Source organism: Phyllobates terribilis, unplaced genomic scaffold (genome assembly GCF_046119375.1).
Source record: "Phyllobates terribilis strain yellow unplaced genomic scaffold, ASM4611937v1 Scaffold_453__1_contigs__length_1468511, whole genome shotgun sequence".
NCBI lineage: Eukaryota > Metazoa > Chordata > Amphibia > Anura > Dendrobatidae > Phyllobates > Phyllobates terribilis.
Genome location: NW_027363213.1, coordinates 571,007 through 590,515, shown reverse-complemented (window position 1 = coordinate 590,515; position 19,509 = coordinate 571,007). Strand labels below are relative to the sequence as shown.

At 48.3% G+C, this 19,509-nt stretch overlaps 1 pseudogene; it reads left to right on the top strand.

Annotated features, from left to right (window-relative positions):
- The first annotated feature begins 1,605 nt into the window (after positions 1 to 1,605).
- The window catches only part of LOC141229031 (uncharacterized), a 62,934-nt pseudogene continuing 45,030 nt past the window's right edge, over positions 1,606 to 19,509 (top strand).

Below are 19,509 nucleotides of genomic sequence, written 5' to 3'. Positions count from 1 at the left end.
GGCTCCGCTCCGTACACCTCGTACAAACGCGGCTCCGCTCCGTACACCTCGTACACACGCGGCTCCGCTCCGTACACCTCGTACACACGCGGCTCCGCTCCGTACACCTCGTACAAACGCGGCTCCGCTCCGTACACCTCGTACAAACGCGGCTCCGCTCCGTACACCTCGTACAAACGCGGCTCCGCTCCGTACACCTCGTACAAACGCGGCTCCGCTCCGTACACCTCGTACAAACGCGGCTCCGCTCCGTACACCTCGTACACGCGCGGCTCCGCTCCGTACACCTCGTACACGCGCGGCTCCGCTCCGTACACCTCGTACACGCGCGGCTCCGCTCCGTACACCTCGTACACGCGCGGCTCCGCTCCGTACACCTCGTACACGCGCGGCTCCGCTCCGTACACCTCGTACACACGCGGCTCCGCTCCGTACACCTCGTACACACGCGGCTCTGCTCCGTACACCTCGTACACGCACGGCTTCGCTCCGTGCACCTCGTACACGCACGGCTCCGCTCCGTACACCTCGTACACGCACGGCTCCGCTCCGTACACCTCGTACACGCACGGCTCCGCCCCGTACACACGCGGCTCCGTTCCGTACGCCTCGTACACACGCGGCTCCGCTCCGTACACCTCGTACACTCGCGGCTCCGCTCCGTACACCTCGTACACGCGCGGCTCTGCTCCGTACACCTCGTACACACGCGGCTCTGCTCCGTACACCTCGTACACACGCGGCTCCGCTCCGTACACCTCGTACACACGCGGCTCCGCTCCGTACACCTCGTACACACGCGGCTCCGCTCCGTACACCTCGTACACACGCGGCTCCGCTCCGTACACCTCGTACACGCGCGGCTCTGCTCCGTACACCTCGTACACGCGCGGCTCTGCTCCGTACACCTCGTACACGCGCGGCTCTGCTCCGTACACCTCGTACACGCGCGGTTCCGCTCCGTACACCTCGTACACGCGCGGCTCTGCTCCGTACACCTCGTACACGCGCGGCTCCGCTCCGTACACCTCGTACACGCGCGGCTCCGCTCCGTACACCTCGTACACGCGCGGCTCCGCTCCGCACACCTCGTACACGCGCGGCTCCGCTCCGTACACCTCGTACACACACGGCTCTGCTCCGTACACCTCGTACACACACGGCTCCGCTCCGTATCCCTCGTACACACACGGCTCCGCTCCGTACACCTCGTACACACACGGCTCTGCTCCGTACACCTCGTACACACGCGGCTCCGCTCCGTACACCTCGTACACACGCGGCTCTGCTCTGTACACCTCGTACACACGCGGCTCTGCTCTGTACACCTCGTACACGCGCGGCTCCACTCCGTACACCTCGTACACGCGCGGCTCTGCTCCGTACACCTCGTACACACGCGGCTCCGCTCCGTACGCCTCGTACACACACGGCTCTGCTCCGTACACCTCGTACACACACGGCTCTGCTACATCCACACTGTAAACCCCTCCTGACCCCACACATAACCTTCAGCTCATCCAGCACCATGACAACCAGCACAGCAGAGTCCTGCATCCACTGAGGCCCCTGATCATGTGACCCCTGACTCCTCCCCTCCTGTGACCTCATCACAGGTCCTGTGCGCACAGAACAGCCATGACTGTGGGGACCCCCAACCAAACCCAGATGCTCAGCCCCCCTACCGCCACCCCTTCTTTAACAATACAATAATGTAACTCTTACAACTGGATGGGTGAGGATCGGTCACAGCTTTATTAACTCTTTAACTCATTCCATTAGGAAGGCATTTTATTTCCAAAAATAATTCCGCTTGTTGCAGCATGCCCTGTGTCTCCACACCGGCAAATTGGCCAACAAGAGTAACTTTCCAACATGTCCTTTCTATTTCCAGGCCGCTGTGACTTTAAAAAATTCTATGATTCTCCTTCTTACAGTCTTCATATCAGGGAGGGTGGTTGGGACGTTCCACTCTGGGACCAGCGAAGAAAGGAAGTAACGTGGGATGTCCCGGTGTTTATGTATCCATGGGACGGCTTGTAGCGTCCCCTTTCGCTTCATTGGATCCTTCCGGGGGCTTCAGGATCACTGGTCAGTAAGGGGCAGCGAAGGGGGATCACCACAGTCAGTGACTCCTTCCTTATTTAGTATGGAGTCTACCAGACTGTGGGGACCCCCAACCAAACCCAGATCCTCAGCCTCCCTACTGCCACCCCTTCCTTAACACTACAATAATGTAACTCTTACAACTGGATGGGTGAGGATCGGTCACAGATTTATTAACTCTTTAACTCATTCCATTAGAAAGGCATTTTATTTCCAAAAATAATTCAGCTTGTTGCAGCATGCCCTGGGTCTCCACACCGGCAAGTTGGCCAACAAGAATAACTTTCCAACATGTCCTTTCTATTTCCAGGCCACGGAGGATCCTGCATACTCGTAGGCAGGACTCCGACCCCCACCCATCATCATCATTAACGCTTGTTCCACTCCGTCCTGGAGTCCTGACAGGAATATGTCCAGTCCAATATCCGTTAAATGAACACCATCGGGCCGTATGAGGCCTGCTTTATCTCCTTCCAGCTCTCATGTCGTATCACTACACCACTTCTTTCCTTTACAAATTTTGCCATCCGAATATTTCTTAGCCTCCTTGTCCGTTCGATGGCCGTGATGTCTCTCGCACCTCTCCATACAGCTCTCGGCACAATCTCTGACCATACTATAGTTAGTTTACTAAAAAATGCTCTGAAGCGCTCAGTGTCTAGCTTCATTATTGCCATTAGTTCTGCACTTTTGTAATGACCGAGGTCGTTTCCCCCGGCGTGTATAACTAAGATGACCGGACCTGATGCTTCTCTGCCTATGTCGATTACCTCCATTAGTACATGTGGTCATCGCAGGCCTCTAATACCTCTCCAGTTGAAATATGTGTTATGAAACCCTATATTCCTCCCGCCTGGGCGGACTTTCGCCCTTTTTTCTGCCCAATATATATACGAGTGGCCTATCACTCACACTGTTGGCTTAGCGTCACCTGTAAAAGAAACAAACCACGTTAGGATAACAAGTCCGGTCTTATGTATCTTGCAAAACACGCGGATCGCCATCTTCCTATCCTCTGAACTTCCGTCTCTGACAGTCCTGCTTTAGCTGCTTCCGTGGCTGCGCCTATGCGGAATGAGTGTGTCCCGTAATCTTTGGGGTGGTACCCTGCTGATGTTAGGCATTTATTAAATATAGCTTGGAACTGGTATCTTGATAATGGAGTTCCGTCAATGTGTGATAGGAAGAAATTACTTTGTGGCCTGATGGCTGTATATGTTTTTACTATTGTTACCGGACACAGTATACTGTTAGTGGGTTGTAAAAGCACCCAAGTGCCCCTGCCCGCTAGGTCCGTTTTGGATTTGCGTATGCGTATTGCATTATTGGCTATGACTACGTCCTGGTGTAATAAGCCTCCACTGGTGGTGATTTTGGATCGGGGGACTAATTTGCTTATGCGTAGCGCCCCGAAGAAGGCGATCGCAAATGCAGTAGACACTAGTGTTGCTTCAAATTGTGAGTGGCGTGTTACTGGTGTTAGGGATATGATTTCTGACAGCAGTTTTATTTACACAGGACGTCTGCACTCCTGACTTGGCTGACCTCTTTTCCACCCTTTTAAGGCTTGCCTGATGATGAATCTTTTTGTCACATCTTCCCAATTCAGTAATTGAAAGTGAAATGCCACTCCAGTTAGCCACCGCTGTGCTGACGCCCCTGATATGCCCCTCATCATTAGTTGGTGGAGAAATTCTATGGTTACATCTAGTCTGGCTTGTTTACATATGTCAACCCGTCTGCCTGCTACTAATCGTGTCCACTCTTCCCATGCCTTACCGTATGCTTTCCACGTTGACGGGGCGACTGATGCTCTGATTAATGGCATCAGCTGTTCGCCATTATATCCCATAGGGAGGGTGGGCAACTGGTGCCCGACGGGTGGGCGTTGGGGAGGAGCTCTCTGAAAACCTGCCAATTGAATTGTGATAAAGCGTTAGCAGCAGCAGCATTAGACTCTTCAATATTGTAGCTCACGCGAACCCATATATTGTGTTTTAGGCACAGGAATGCTAGCCGGCGCAGTAGGCCTAGCACTGGGAGAGACGATGATGCCATCTTATTAATGCAGTTCGCTAGGTTGGTGTTATTTGTTATGAAGCGTATATTTTTGTTAGCTAGGAACGTGCCCCATATTTCTATTGTTACCAATATTGGAAAGAGTTCCAGGAGTGTCTGGTTTTTTGTTAATCCTTGTTCAGACCAATATGGAGGCCATAAGCCTGTGCACCACTGGTTATCTAGTATCGCTGCATATCCGCCCGCTTCTGCCGCCCCGGTGAATAATCTTAGTTCAGTGTTGGACTGTTCTGCTGACATAAATAACGTATGACCGTTGAATGATTGTAAGAAGTTTTTCCACACCTCTAAGTCCGCTCGAAGCTGCCTGGTGATTCTGATTCTATGACTCGGTTTTAATGAACCTTTTGTTGCAAGGGATAAACGACGAGAAAAAACCCTTCCGACTGGCATCACCCGGCTGGCAAACACGAGGAGACCTAGTAATACTTGCATCTGCTGTAGAGTTACTTTCCGTACCGCGCAAAATCCCTCGATCTGGTGTAATGTTTTTTGTATTTTTTCCGTTGGGAGGCGGAACAACCCTGCTGTGGTGTCGATTTTGATGCCTAAAAACGATAGCTTTGTTGTGGGGCCTATGGTTTGTGTAGGGCATAATGGGACTCCGAACAGTTGAGCGATATTTGTGAATTCGTTAAGTAATGATTGCCATTGATTTGAGTCTTTTGGTCCGACGAATAGGAAGTCATCTAGGTAATGTGTGATGGACCTATTGCCGGTTTCATACCTCAACACCCATTCTAGGAAGGAACTGAATAGTTCAAAGTAATAACAAGAAATTGAACAACCCATTGGGAGGCAAGTGTCGTAGAATTATTCATTGTTCACTTGGCATCCCAACAGATGGTAGCAATCTGGGTGCACCGGTAGTAGGCGAAAAGCGGATTCTATGTCGGATTTAGCGAGGAGCGCTCCGGGCCTAGCATCGCGTACTAACATTACTGCTCTGTCGAACGACGCGTAGGTGACCGAGGCATCTTCTAACGTAATACTGTCATTTACAGACTCTCCTTTTGGGTAAGATAAATGATGGATAAGCCCGAATGAACCTGGCTCTTTTTTTGGTATTATTCCTAGAGGGGAAACTCTTAGGTTACTGAATGGTGGTGTTGGGAAAGGGCCCGCCACTCTGCCTAGAGCTACTTCTTTTTGTATTTTTTGTCTTAAGTATTTCAGGGTGTTCTTTTGCAGATTTAAGGTTATTTGCAAAGGTGGGCGATTTATTAAGTTTGAAAGGGATGAAAAAACCGTATGTGAAACCAAAACGTAACTGCCCCGCTGTGTCTTTCTTAGGATATTGGTCTAGCCAGGGGCCCATCGCGTTTACGCTCACCGGGGTCCTTGGCTTGTGACTGTGGGAGTTTAATTGATAATTTGCTTGCGGGACGAGAACATCTCGCTGCAGGGTGGGCTCCTCCACAGGCTGAACATTCATGTTTATATCTGCATAAGGTGTAGAAACGACAGTGTCCCTCATTGAACTGCCAGCAGGCCCCTGGTCTACGTACGACCACTGAATTTTGGCCTGCTGTTGCCGGTTGTCCAGTAGCCATTGTTGTAAAGGGATGTTGTTTCTGTGACAGCATTAATCGCAACCATACGTCTGTAGCTTTTACCCCCCAGCCTAGCTGTGGTTGCAGAGCCAACCGCCTCCAGAACTCCTCATCGTAGCGCCACCATGCTGAACCGCCGTGTGCTTTGTACGAGTTATACACCGTATCCTGGTATATGAATAGTTCCGAGCAGCGCTCCGGATGCTTTTGGCCCATGATGCAACCCAGCACAGAAAACGCCTGTAACCAGTTGCTCATTGTCTTTGCGACCTTTTGTCTGTTTCTGTCGAATGGTCGGTCGGCTACCCTTCTCTCTTTGTCTATAGTATGTTGGTCAGTGGTTAATAGTGACCAAATGTCAATGTAGTCATTATTCCATATTTTCATTCTGGTTTCCTCGTCTATGTGTGAGCCTAATGGGCTAATTCCGCAAAAGAATGCGTCCTTGTGTACACTGGCTAATGGTGGAGTTGTTTTAGTAGAATTATGTATTGCGCCTGGTGGCGCGGATAGTTTTTAGACTATGGCCTTAAGGGCCGTTATTAAGTTGTTGTTAATATTTCCCATTTCAGTTATACTTATATTGCACTCACCCATTTCTGCGGCTGGAGGAGGGACTCCGATGTTTGGAGGGACTTCGACACCAGTCTCGCTCGGGGTGAGCTGCGTGCCTCTGCTTGTAGACCTACGTGAAATCGCTTCATCGTGCAGGCTGTAAGCTCTGGAGGGTGCCCTTGAATCATCTCTGCCCCCCGAAGGACGGGATCGGTGCAAGCAGCTGTGGTTTGACGTTGCGCCCGACATCTCTGATGCGGAGGATGGTGAGCGCCACCTTGAGGACCGCGACCTGTTACCCCTCCTGTGGGATGCCGATCTCTGCTTTGCTTGCGACGACCTCTTCCTTTGCCGGTGACTTGTGTGCTGTGATGTAGATCTGTCGAGGAGGAACTACAGCGAGTTCGCCTGCAGCGAGTACACCTGGAGTCTCTGTGTCCCTGACGGTGTATGTGGGGTTCTGCGCAGTATACATGTGTCCCACCGGGATGTGGCGGTGCTATTTGTGTCCAGCTAGAGGGTGATGCTATATCGGTGTCAGGCGCGTACGTCGCTGCGCTATCAAAGGGGTATATGGTATTGATCATTTGACTGGGCGCTGGATGGGCTGCGGTGATTACAGGGGCAGCCATGTCCCCTGGATGTGTAGGGTCATGTGTGCTGTTTTGGGAACTTTTTCTTTTATTTTTAATAGGGGTTTTTCTGCGGGGGGGGGTGTTTGTGGGGTTGGCAGAGCACAGCTCCCGCCAGAGGATTCCTGTCCGAAGCTGTGCTCCGCCACAGCCCCTGCTGTGTGTTGAGGGGGAGGTGATGGATAAATGTATGGCCCGCAACTTCTTTTCTGTGGCAGCGGGGTGCTGTGCCTAAAGCGCTCTGGAGGGCGGGAGTGCCTGCTGGACCTCCGCTCTCCAGGGTGCCCTTCGGCAGGATGCGGGATGGGAGTTTTTAGGGGTTTGGGCTTTGATATGCTCGGTGCTGTCTTCAGCACCGGCGGCAGCCAGGAGACCTGAATCCCCGCTGTGCCCGCTGCCGACACAGAAGACACCCCACAATCGTAGACTAGTGCAGCGGAGCCCCGTGCCCGCTGTGAGTGCGGCGCAGGATCCACCACTGCACCAGCCACCGCTTCCTGTTCCGTCGCGCGGCATTCTGGACTGGGGGGCGTGACCTGCGCTTCCTGTACATTAGCTCCTCCTCCCCCAGCATGCCTCTGCGGCCTAGTCGCGTGGCTCGCCCGCCTCCCTGCTCCGGCGCGCGACCGCCGAGAGGAAACCCCCCCCCCCCCAACCCTACGCCGGCGCGAACACACCGCCTCGCTCCGGACCCCCGCTCCCCCGCCCCGGCAAGAGCACGAAGAGGTTCCGCAGCCGATCGCCGTCCAACGCCGGGGGGCGCCTGCCAAACCGCCCCACATGCTCGCTCTGCCGCGACGTCGTGCGAGACAGGGGGTGAGCCACGATGAGTGGCCTGCAGCTGTGCGTCTGCGGCGGCCGGGCGAGAATGGAGGACAGGACCAGACAGCGGCAGAACTGCAGCCCCTCGTCCCAGAGGATCCGGATGCAGCACGCTGAGTGGTGAGTGAGTGGGCCCAAGGGGTGAGGGGATTGGGGGATGTGATGTACCCTTAAGGGGTTGAGGGCCAGGGGAAGGGTTATCCGGGGAATTAGAGCTGGGGCCAGGGGGATGAGCGCTGAGCCCCGAGATGAGGGCCTGTAACCAGCGCTCGCCCCCCTGTGCAAACCCAGCCTTTAGGGCCTCAGTAATCTAACCTGATCCTGAATTCTCCATGACGTTCCACTCTGGGACCAACAAAGAAAGGAAGTAACGTGGGATGTCCCGGTGTTTATGTATCCATGGGACGGCTTGTAGCGTCCCCTTTCGCTTCATTGGATCCTTCCGGGGGCTTCAGGATCACTGGTCAGTAAGGGGCAGCGAAGGGGGGTCACCAATTGCCACGGCCCGGGGAGGGGCCACCACAGTCAGTGACTCCTTCCTTATTTAGTATGGAGTCTACCATTACACACAAACGAGTGGTAAAGAAATCAGTGAGACACCTGTGGGATAAGAATGTAAGAACGTCCATTACACCCTCAGATGACTTCCCTCGTGGGTACAGTGTCCGAAATGGGGTCACTTTAGGGGGTTGTATGTTCTTCACACCTCGTGGGCTTTGCTTTTGGCCGCTCCGTACACACCTGGCTCTGCTACATGCCGCTCATCTCCCGGCTGCATCGCCGCTGAGCTCCGTCCCGCAGATGAGCCGCTAACGGCCGCCATCTTTTTTCAGAAATCCCGCAGCGCTGATTGGCCACTGCCGGACCAATGAGCGACGCGAGATTTCCTGGACAGACAGAAAGACAGACAGACAGACGGGATAAGACAATTATATATATAGATAAGGTTTTTGTTCTGTTTCCTGTAATAGATACATACGACCCAACTATGGAGACAGGAAGGGAGGAAACGTATTGTTCTCATAGTACAGGACCCCTTTACTGGCCCCACAGTGTAATGCCCCCATTATGCCCCTTATGCAGGATGTATGATGCCCCCGCACAGTGTAATGCCCCCATTATGCCCCTTATGCAGTATGTATGATGCCCCCATTATGCCCCTTATGCAGGATGTATGATGCCCCCACACAGTGTAATGCCCCCATTATGCCCCTTATACAGTATGTATGATGCCCCCACACAGTGTAATGCCCCCATTATGCCCCTTATACAGTATGTATGATGCCTCCACACAGTGTAGTGCCCCCATTATGCCCCTTATGCAGGATGTATGATGCCCCCACACAGTGTAATGCCCCCATTATGCCCCTTATGCAGGATGTATGATGCCCCCCACAGTGTAATGCCCCCATTATGCCCCTTATGCAGGATGTATGATGCCCCCCACACAGTTTAATGTTCCGGGACATACTAAAAAGAATGAAGATCAGGAATAAATAAAAAGAATGAACACAAAAACTTACAGGTCCAAACATATGTAGAGATATTATGGATTTCTTGTGTATCTTGCACATGGGATGAACATGAAATATATCAAGATTACAAGGGAATGAACACATTCCATATAAACAGGTGTATATTATATTCCTACACTACCACCATCCCCCCACACACAGTATAATGTTCCCTCAGTACCCCCTGAGGTCCTGCAGTTGGAATAATCCCTCTGGAATTGGTTTTCCCTTTGCCTGCTCCCCTACATGTAGACCCTCGAGCATGTATACATGCATGTAGGGGAGCAGGCCTTACTAGATATCGAGGCTTTGTACAGTAATATACCGCATGAGGATGATATCAGAGGAGTAAGATATTTCTTGAAATCGAGATCAATAGAGTGTAGCAGACATAATGACTTCATGGAGGATCTTCTAAAATTCACTCTTACAACATATTTCTTTTTGACAGGAAGTACTTCCACCAGCTCAGGGGTACTGTGATGGGGAGCCCCTGTGCCCCCTCGTATGCTAACCTATTCCTGGGCTGGTGGGAGGAATCCACAATATTCAGGGATGATCATAAGTGGTGGCATCCATATATTGGGGTTTGATATAGATATATTGACAACATTTTTATCATCTGGTCAGAGACGAGTGAACAATTTCTTGAATTTGTCAGGGAACTCAATATCCATAGAGTCGGCCTGAGATTTATATCAGAGTTTAATTATTACCAGTTGCCTTTCCTGGATGTACCAATCAAGAAAGAACGGGATGGGACCCTAGGGACTCTCATCTACCATTAACCTATGAGCACTATTAAATTACTAAAAAAAAAACAAGCAATATCCAAGGGCTAATTTTTACAGTTGAGTAGAAACTGCTCTAATGTCACAGATATTAATAAAGAGGCAATAGACATGAAGACCAGATTCAAGGAAAAAGGTACCCACAGTACATTTTGGATTCCGCATGATTGTTTGCAGAAAAACAGGAGGGACAGACACTCCTCCATACCTAACCAAGAGAGCAAGAAAAATATGGGATAACACAAGTAATAGAAACTTGTCACAATCAGAGTGACCTTACCTTTAACCCCTTAAGCCCCGAGGGTGGTTTGCACGTTAATGACCAGGCCAATTTTTACAATTCTGACCACTGACACTTTATGAGGTAATTACTCTGGAACGCTTTAACGGATCCCCCTGATTCTGAGACTGTTTTTTCGTGACATATTGTACTTCATGATTGTGGTAAAATTTCTTTGATATCACTTGCGTTTATTTGTGAAAAAAACGGAAATTTGGCGAAAATTTTGAAAATTTTGCAATTTTCAAAATTTGAATTTTTAAGCCCTGAAATCAGAGCGATATGTCACACAAAAGAGTTAATAAATAACATTTCCCACATGTCTACTTTACATCAGCACAATTTTGGAACCAAAATTTTTTTTTGTTAGGGAGCTATAAGGGTTAAAAGTTGACCAGCGATTTCTCATTTTTCCAACAAAATTTACAAAACCATTTTTTTAGGGACCACATCACATTTGAAGTCACTTTGAGAGGTCTTTATGACAGAAAATACCCAAAAGTGACACCATTCTAAAAACTGCACTCCTCAAGGTGCTCAAAACCACATTCAAGAACTTTATTAACCCTTCAGGTGCTTCACAGGAATTTTTTGAATGTGGAAGAAAAAAATGAACATTTAACTTTTTTCACAAAAATGTTACTTTAGACCCAATTTTTTTTATTTTCACAGGGGTAACAAGAAAAAATGGACCCCAAAATTTGTTGTGCAATTTCCCCTGGGCACGCAGATACCCAATATTTGGGGAAAAAACACTGTTTGGGCGCACGGCAGGGCTCGGAAGGGAAGGAGCGCCATTTGACTTTTTGATTGTAAAATTTGCTTGAATAATTAGCGGACGCCATGTTGTGTTTGAAGAGCCCATGTGTGCCCAAACTTTGGAGCTCCCCCACAAGTGACCCCATTTTGGAAACTAGACTCCCCAAGGCACCTTTCTAGATGCATAGTGAGCACTTGGAACCCCCAGGTGCTTCACAAATTGATTCGTAAAAATGAAAAAGTGAAAAAAAAAACACTTTTTCATTTTTATGAATCAATTTGTGAAGCACCTGGGGTTCCAAGTGCTCACTATGAATCTAGATAGGTGCCTTGGGGGGTCTAGTTTCCAAAATGGGGTCACTTGTGGGGGAGCTCCAATGTTTGGGCACACAGGGACTCTCCAAATGCAACATGATATCCGCTAACAAATTGAATGGAAAATCGGCTCAAATTGTTAGCGGACACCACGTTGCGTTTGGAGAGCCCCTCTGTGCCCAAACTTTGGAGCTCCCCCACAAGTGACCCCATTTTGGAAACTAGACCCCCCAAGGCACCTTTCTAGATGCATAGTGAGCACTTGGAACCCCCAGGTGCTTCACAAATTGATTCGTAAAAATGAAAAAGTGAAAAAAAAAACACTTTTTCATTTTTATGAATCAATTTGTGAAGCACCTGGGGTTCCAAGTGCTCACTATGAATCTAGATAGGTGCCTTGGGGGGTCTAGTTTCCAAAATGGGGTCACTTGTGGGGGAGCTCCAATGTTTGGGCACACAGGGACTCTCCAAATGCAACATGATATCCGCTAACAAATTGAATGGAAAATCGGCTCAAATTGTTAGCGGACACCACGTTGCGTTTGGAGAGCCCCTCTGTGCCCAAACTTTGGAGCTCCCCCACAAGTGACCCCATTTTGGAAACTAGACCCCCCAAGGCACCTTTCTAGATGCATAGTGAGCACTTGGAACCCCCAGGTGCTTCACAAATTGATTCGTAAAAATGAAAAAGTGAAAAAAAAAAACACTTTTTCATTTTTATGAATCAATTTGTGAAGCACCTGGGGTTCCAAGTGCTCACTATGAATCTAGATAGGTGCCTTGGGGGGTCTAGTTTCCAAAATGGGGTCACTTGTGGGGGAGCTCCAAAGTTTGGGCACACAGGGGCTCGCCAAACGCAACATGGTGTCCGCTAACAATTTGAGCCGACAATTTGTTAGCGGATATCATGTTGCATTTGGAGAGTCCCTGTGTGCCCAAACATTGGAGCTCCCCCACAAGTGACCCCATTTTGGAAACTAGACCCCCCAAGGCACCTATCTAGATTCATAGTGAGCACTTGGAACCCCAGGTGCTTCACAAATTGATTCATAAAAATGAAAAAGTGTTTTTTTTTTCACTTTTTCATTTTTACGAATCAATTTGTGAAGCACCTGGGGGTTCCAAGTGCTCACTATGCATCTAGATAGGTGCCTTGGGGGGTCTAGTTTCCAAAATGGGGTCACTTGTGGGGGAGCTCCAATGTTTGGGCACACAGGGGCTCTCCAAACGCAACATGGCATCCGCTAACAATTTGAGCCGATTTTCCATTCAATTTGTTAGCGGACACCATGTCGCGTTTGGAGAGCCCGTGATGTGCCTAAACAGTGGAGCTCCCCCACAAGTGTCCCCATTTTGGAAACTATACCCCTCAAGGATTTTATTAAGGTGTATAGTGAACATTTTAAACCCAGAGGTACGGCACAGAATTTATTTACATTAGGTCATCATATTGAATAAGTTGTCATTATTCTTGAGCGCAAGTGCTCGCTACTTGAGTTTGCATCGGGTACTCAGGTATGCACCATGTACAGCGTGTGCTCGAGTGACATGCTCGAGTCCCTGCTCCGCATGTTTCACGGTTATTAGACACCCAAAAAAAACCATGCGGGGATCGCTCGTGCATGGCAGGCAATCCCCGTAAAGTTTTTTGGCCGCGAAGCATATGGGGCAGAGACTCGAGCATGTCACTCAAATACCCACGATACTCAATGCATACCAGAGCACCCGATGCAAACTCAAGTAGCGAGCACTTGCTCTCAACACTAGTCGCCATATCGTCATCTTTTTTTCTTACTTTTGAAAAAAATCCAAACCCCAGCCCTAACCCTAGCACAACCCTAACCATAGCGCAACCCTAGCCCTAGCACAACCCTAGCCCCAGCACAACCCTAGCCCCAGCACAACCCTAGCCCCAGCACAACCCTAGCCCCAAACCCAGCCCTAGCCCAATCCTAACCCAAGAGTTTATTTTTGGCGCTGTTCCTTGTGCGGTATAAGTGATTAGACGACTTTATTCTTCGGGTCGGTGTGATTACAGCAATGCCAGAATCATATGGGGTTTTTATGACTGACAGCTGTCACACACTAAAAGACACATTTTTTGTAAAATCTAGTTTTTGCATCGCCATATTTTGAGAGCTATAATTTTTCCAGATTTTGGCAGACAGTCATGTGACGGCTCGTTTTTCGCGGGATGATTTGACGTTGTTATTGGTACCATTTTCAGGCACGTGACATTTTTTGATCGCTTTCTATTCCGATTTTTGGGAGGTAGAATAAACAAAAACCAACAATTCAGGAATTGTTTTTTTTTTTTTTTTTTTATTCTGTTCCGCGTTTGGTAAAATTGATAAGGCAGCTTTATTCTTCGGGTCAGTACGTTTACAGCGGTACCACATTTGTATCATTTTTCTATGTTTTGGCGCTTATACACAATAAAAGCTATTTTATAGAAAAAAATATTTTTTAGCATCGCTTTATTCTGAGAGCTATAACTTTTTTATTTTTCGGCTGATGGAGCTGTATGGCGGCTTGTTTTTTGCGGGACGAGATGACGTTTTCAGCGGTAACATTTTTATTTATATGCGTCTTTTTGATCGCGTGTTATTCCACTTTTTGTTTGGCGGTATGGTGATAAAGCATTGTTTTTTTGCTTCGTTTTTTTTTTTTTTTTTACCGTGTTCACTGAAGGGGTTAACTAGTGGGACAGTTTTATAGGTCAGGTTGTTCCGGACGCGGCGATACCAAATATGTGTACTTTTATTGTTTTGTTTTGTTTTTTTTTATAATAATATTTATTGATGGGTACATTATAATTATATTTTTATTTTTGGTGGATTATTTATTTTTTATTTTTTTTATATTTTTGCAAATTTTATTTTATTTTTTTTCCACTTTCACACAGTTTATACACTTTATTACTTTGTCCCACTCTGGGACTTTCACTTTTTTTTTCTGATCGCCTGCATGGCATAGGGACGGAGCACCATCCCTATGCCATGTAGGCTGTCAGCGGTGCACAATGTGAAGATTGCTTGGAGATGCACTGCGCATGTCCAAGCAATCTTCCTGCTCTCTGGTGACCCGGATGTTGTCATGACAACATCGGGTCGTCATGGCAACACCCGGGAAGCCTTTGCAGACTGCGCTGGAAGCCGGAAGAGGAGGTGAGTATCGCCGATCACCTCCCCTTGCCCCCGCAATGCCGCGATCGACTTTGATCGCAGCATAGCGGGGGTTAATGTGCTGGGAGCGGTGCAGGACCGCTCCCTGCACATAGTACCGGGTGTCAGCTGTGACAATCAGCTGACACCCGGCGGCGATCGCGCCCGCACAGCCTGTGTGCGCGCGCGATCGCCATGACGTACTAATACGGGTCTGGCTCTTAAGTCCCAGGGCACAGACGCGTATTAGTACGTCAGATGTTGTTAAGGGGTTAATATCCTTGGAAAACACTAGTATGTACTTGTGGTCGACCCGGACCTGAGGGTGCTGTGGGATCTACTCCCACAATAACTTTCATAAAGGGTTGGTCAATTAGGGACCGTTTAGTGCATAGTTTCTATAAAAACCTGCACCCAAGTGGTCTTGGCTAGATAGAAGAATCTGTGGTTTCTTTAGTTGTGGAGAAAGTTGTACATGTAATTGGATGAGACCATATAAATCTTTCTCAAGTTCATCTACAGGTGAAGCCTTTTTCCAGAGGGATTATTCCAACTGTAAAACCTCAGGACTTGTATATGTGGCCACATGCAACTGCCCCCTAGATTATGTATGCACGACCAAGAGGATTGTGGGGGGGCATTTGGGCAAAATACGCCATGGCCGGGACACCTCATTAGTGAGACACATGAACAGTGCACATTGAGGTGAAACTGGAGACATCTCCTCTTATATCATTGAGGTGGTTAAACCCAATGTGAGAGGAGGTGATCACAATAGATGTATCCTCAAAATGGAAAGTGAATGGATTTCCAGACTGGATTCACAAGCTCCAAAGGAACTCAATGAGCAAATTTCCTATGCCTGTTTTGTGTGAATACAGCCCCATTCTGGATTACATTTTTGGATTTTATACTCTACCCATTGCTGCTCAGTTCCCTGTGAATGAGGTTCACATATTGTTTTACTTCATCAAGAGATCTGAGCTTCTATATCAGAATTATTTCTTATCAGTTATATACCACTTATACTGTTTAGTAACTAACAAGTGTGGTGTTCCTTATGTATCTCTAATTATGCAATAGTGGTCAAATTTGACCATTTAGGAATATACTGTGCGCCATCATCCCCTATTTTTTGTAGTGATAAAGTAGATCTACATGCCTATTGCATGATGGGAGGATGTGCAATAGTTGTTTTTAGTCTCCCATGACGCTGATCTCAGAGAGAGGATTTTTCATTTGATGGAATGCAATCCAATACCATATGCGCTCCGGCATGGAACGCAGACATCTGGGCATGCGCATTCGTGACAATGATCCTAGATGCGCTCCAGTGTGAAATGATAACTACGGGCATGCGCAGTCACAGGTACGAGTGAAGCGGCGGCAATCAGTTTTTTATTATTATTATTATTATTAATTTATATAGTGCCATTGATTCCATGTTTATCTAGCGTTTCAGTGTAAAATACGTCACTTCCGAACATGCACACTAGGGAATGGACATTATTGGACTTCTAGCTCATGAGAAGTAGCGTAGGTGCAGTACATTATTGTAGACAGATCCCGGTTCTTCTGCAACAACTCTCGACACTGCTGTTTCGGGGCCTTCGGTTGCGTTTCCGCTATTGCGACTCCTCCAACGTCACCTTCTGGCTTGCCCAGCAAGCATGGAGCTTCCACAGCCTCTCTGTCTTGCCACGGCTTGATGAGGTTGACGCGATATATCTGGTACGGCTTACGTCGTCCCTGTTGATGATCCTTGTAGTTCACTTCACCCACTTTTTCCACCACCTCATACGGCCCTTGCCAGTTGGCCAAGAACTTACTTTCCACCGTAGGAATTAGCACGAGCACTCGGTCTCCCGGATTGAATTGGATCACTCTGGCTGACCGGTTGTAGACTCTGGCATGAGCTTCTTGTGCCTGGAGGAGATGTTCTTTCATAATGGGCATCACCTTCGCAATCCTTTCCTGCATCAGAGCGACGTGCGCGATGACGCTCCTGTGGGGCGAGACCTCCGCTTCCTAGGTTTCCTTTGCAACATCCAGGAGACCCAGCGGATGTCAGCCATACAGGAGTTCGAATGGCGATAACCCTGTAGAGACCTGTGGAACCTCTCGGATGGAGAACAAGAGATACGGTAGGAGACAATCCCAGTCTCTGCGGCCCTTTCTATGGCATTCCTCAGCATACTCTTCAGAGTCTTGTTAAACCTTTCGACAAGGCACGTGGAGGCCACACACAATACTGAGCCTCATTTTGACTTGTTTTAAGGACATTACATCAAAGTTGGATCAGCCTGTAGTGTGTTTTTCCACTTTAATTTTGGGGATGAGTCCAAATCCAGGCCTCCATTGGTTAATAAATTTGATTTCATTGATGATTTTTGTGTGATTTTGTTGTCAGCACATTCAACTTTGTACAGAACAAAGTATTCAATGAGAATATTTCATTCATTCAGATCTAGGATGTGTTATTTGAGTGTTCCGTTTATTTTTTTGAGCAGTGTATATTGATGTTGCCCACGAGCAGATTCAATCAGGGGACCAACCAATTTCCATAACAATTCTCTTGAATGCTCTACAATAATGGGCAAAGGCACAAGGGGACTTTGAAAGTGAGAGGTGGGGGCGGTTAACTGGCGTGTAGGGCAAGACTTGCAATACTTACATCCCGGCCAATAGAACCTCTGCACAATCTGTTCCTGTGTTTTTTCCACTCCCAGATATCCCCCCCAAGACATGTCAATGGGCCATGTCCAACACCTTCTGTCTATAGGGGCCCGGCACTATTAACTGCTCCACTCGCTCCTCCCTCACTTTCTTGACCCGGTACAACGACTCCCCACTCATCATAAAATGGGGAAACCTTGTGTCAGCCCCCGGCTCCTGTGTAACCCCATTTATAGCAGTGACATTATTAAAGGCTTCCTTCAGAGTTAGGTCCCTGTGTTGGGCAAGCCCAAAATTCTCGCTGGTCACCCCTAACTCTGGAATGGCAGACCCGGGGGGCACTACCTCCTTATCCCCAACAAGGACACAAAAGAGAAACCTGCCTGACTCTGGGTGTGGTGATACCTCCTCAGGGTTAACTGGTTTCTTATCTGAGCCAGTGAACCCGGAACTCTTCCCCCACACATCCCAAAACAAACAAAAGTCCCAGCCTATAGTAATAGGGTGCAACAAGTCCTGAACGACGCCGACCTTGTGGGACTCAGTACCGTGAGCCATTTCAATGTCTACTCTGGCCATGGGGTAGTCCTTAGCATCACCATGAATGGACCGAACGCCAACTTTTTTTCCCGGGATCATTTGAAGAGGAAGGGTGGCCATCATAAGGGTCACCAGACTCCTGGATTCTAGCAGTGCCGTTACCTCCTGTCCGTTCACCTTCACAGGACATGCTTGTGGCCCCTCGCTGGGTTGACATTTCACACTGCAGGTCGGATAAGCATAATATGAACAATGGCGTCCTATGCTGCAGTCCATCGGCTCAGCGGACAATGGAGCCTATATGGCCTGGGCCGTGGCACCTCCAGTAAACAACATCACCTGTAGGGACCTTAGGCACCACCTCCCCCGCCCCTTTGGACCTTGGATGGCCCACCCCCTTTTGAGTCTCCGCCCCCCTGTTGGGAACCCCAGTATGGAGTGGGCTGCCTTCCCAAGGAACCTTCAACCCCCTGGTATCTCTCGACCAGTCCAACCCGGTCATCCGTATTCCAGGGATCACCCTGGGCAACCCAAGTCTGTATGGGCCTTGGCAGGGAGTGCACAAACCGGTCCATCACCACCCGCTCTACCATCTGCGCAGGTGTAGGGGAATCCGGTACCAGCAACTTCTGGACCAGGTGCAAGAGGTCAAACATTTGGAAGCTAGGTTGTTTGTCCCGGTGATTACCCCAGTGGGCGAGAATCTCAGTTTTTAGCTTGCCATACCCTTTGGCGTCCTGCAAAGCTAAATCATAGTACACCTTCTGGGGCTCTCACGTCAAGTAACGCGCCAATGCATCAGCCCTCTGCTCTGGGGTAAGTTTCTCCATCTCAGCGACCCTTTCAAACTAGGAATGCCTGAACGTCATCCACCAAGGTCATTTTCTGCAATGCCCGTTGTGACATGCAGAAGTAGTGCTGTTGCAGTGTGACATGCAGAAGTAGTGCTGTTCCTTTAAAAGCATTCAGCAACTATTAGCAGTAACAAAAGCACAAGAGACAGGTAGTGTTGTGCTCCAGAAGCATCCAGCAACTAGAGGGGTTAACACGGTCACAGGAGTACAGTGTCCATTTTAGGACATGATCAGATATCAAAATCAAACATCATAATGATGTCAGTTTGAGGCTAAATACCCTGTCTGACTAGTGTTTCTGACTAGTGACTTTGATAAGTGACTTTTACAACTGTAATAATAATAATAAAAAATAAAAAAAAGTCACTGTTCGCTGATGGGACTTGAACCTAAAATTCTGTATCCAGACACCAGTGCACTAACCACTGAGCTATTAACTCAGTTGAAGAGACCTTGGAGTTCCATTTGGTTATCTGATTTTCAGTGGAAATCTGATTGAAACTCATTGGGACTTATGCACAGACTGCAAGCAAGACAGATTCAAATGATGTTTGATTTTGATGTGTGAGTCTGATGTGTGACTTTCTTCAAACATCAGAATCACAATGACTTTTAGTCACCCTGAGTATTTTCATGGTTGATCTCATAAGACAAGAAAAGCTGCCAGTTACTATCACTTGCTTGGATAGCTCAATGGTAAGGCATCAGCCTCTGAAACTAAAGTGTCACAGTTAAAATCCTCATAGAAGTATTATTATTATTATTATTTTTATTTTTTTTTAACTATCCCTATTTAGCACACAAACTACAGGGGTGTTTTACTTTTTAATATCTGACATTTTTATTGTCATCCTGACGTGTTAAGAGTT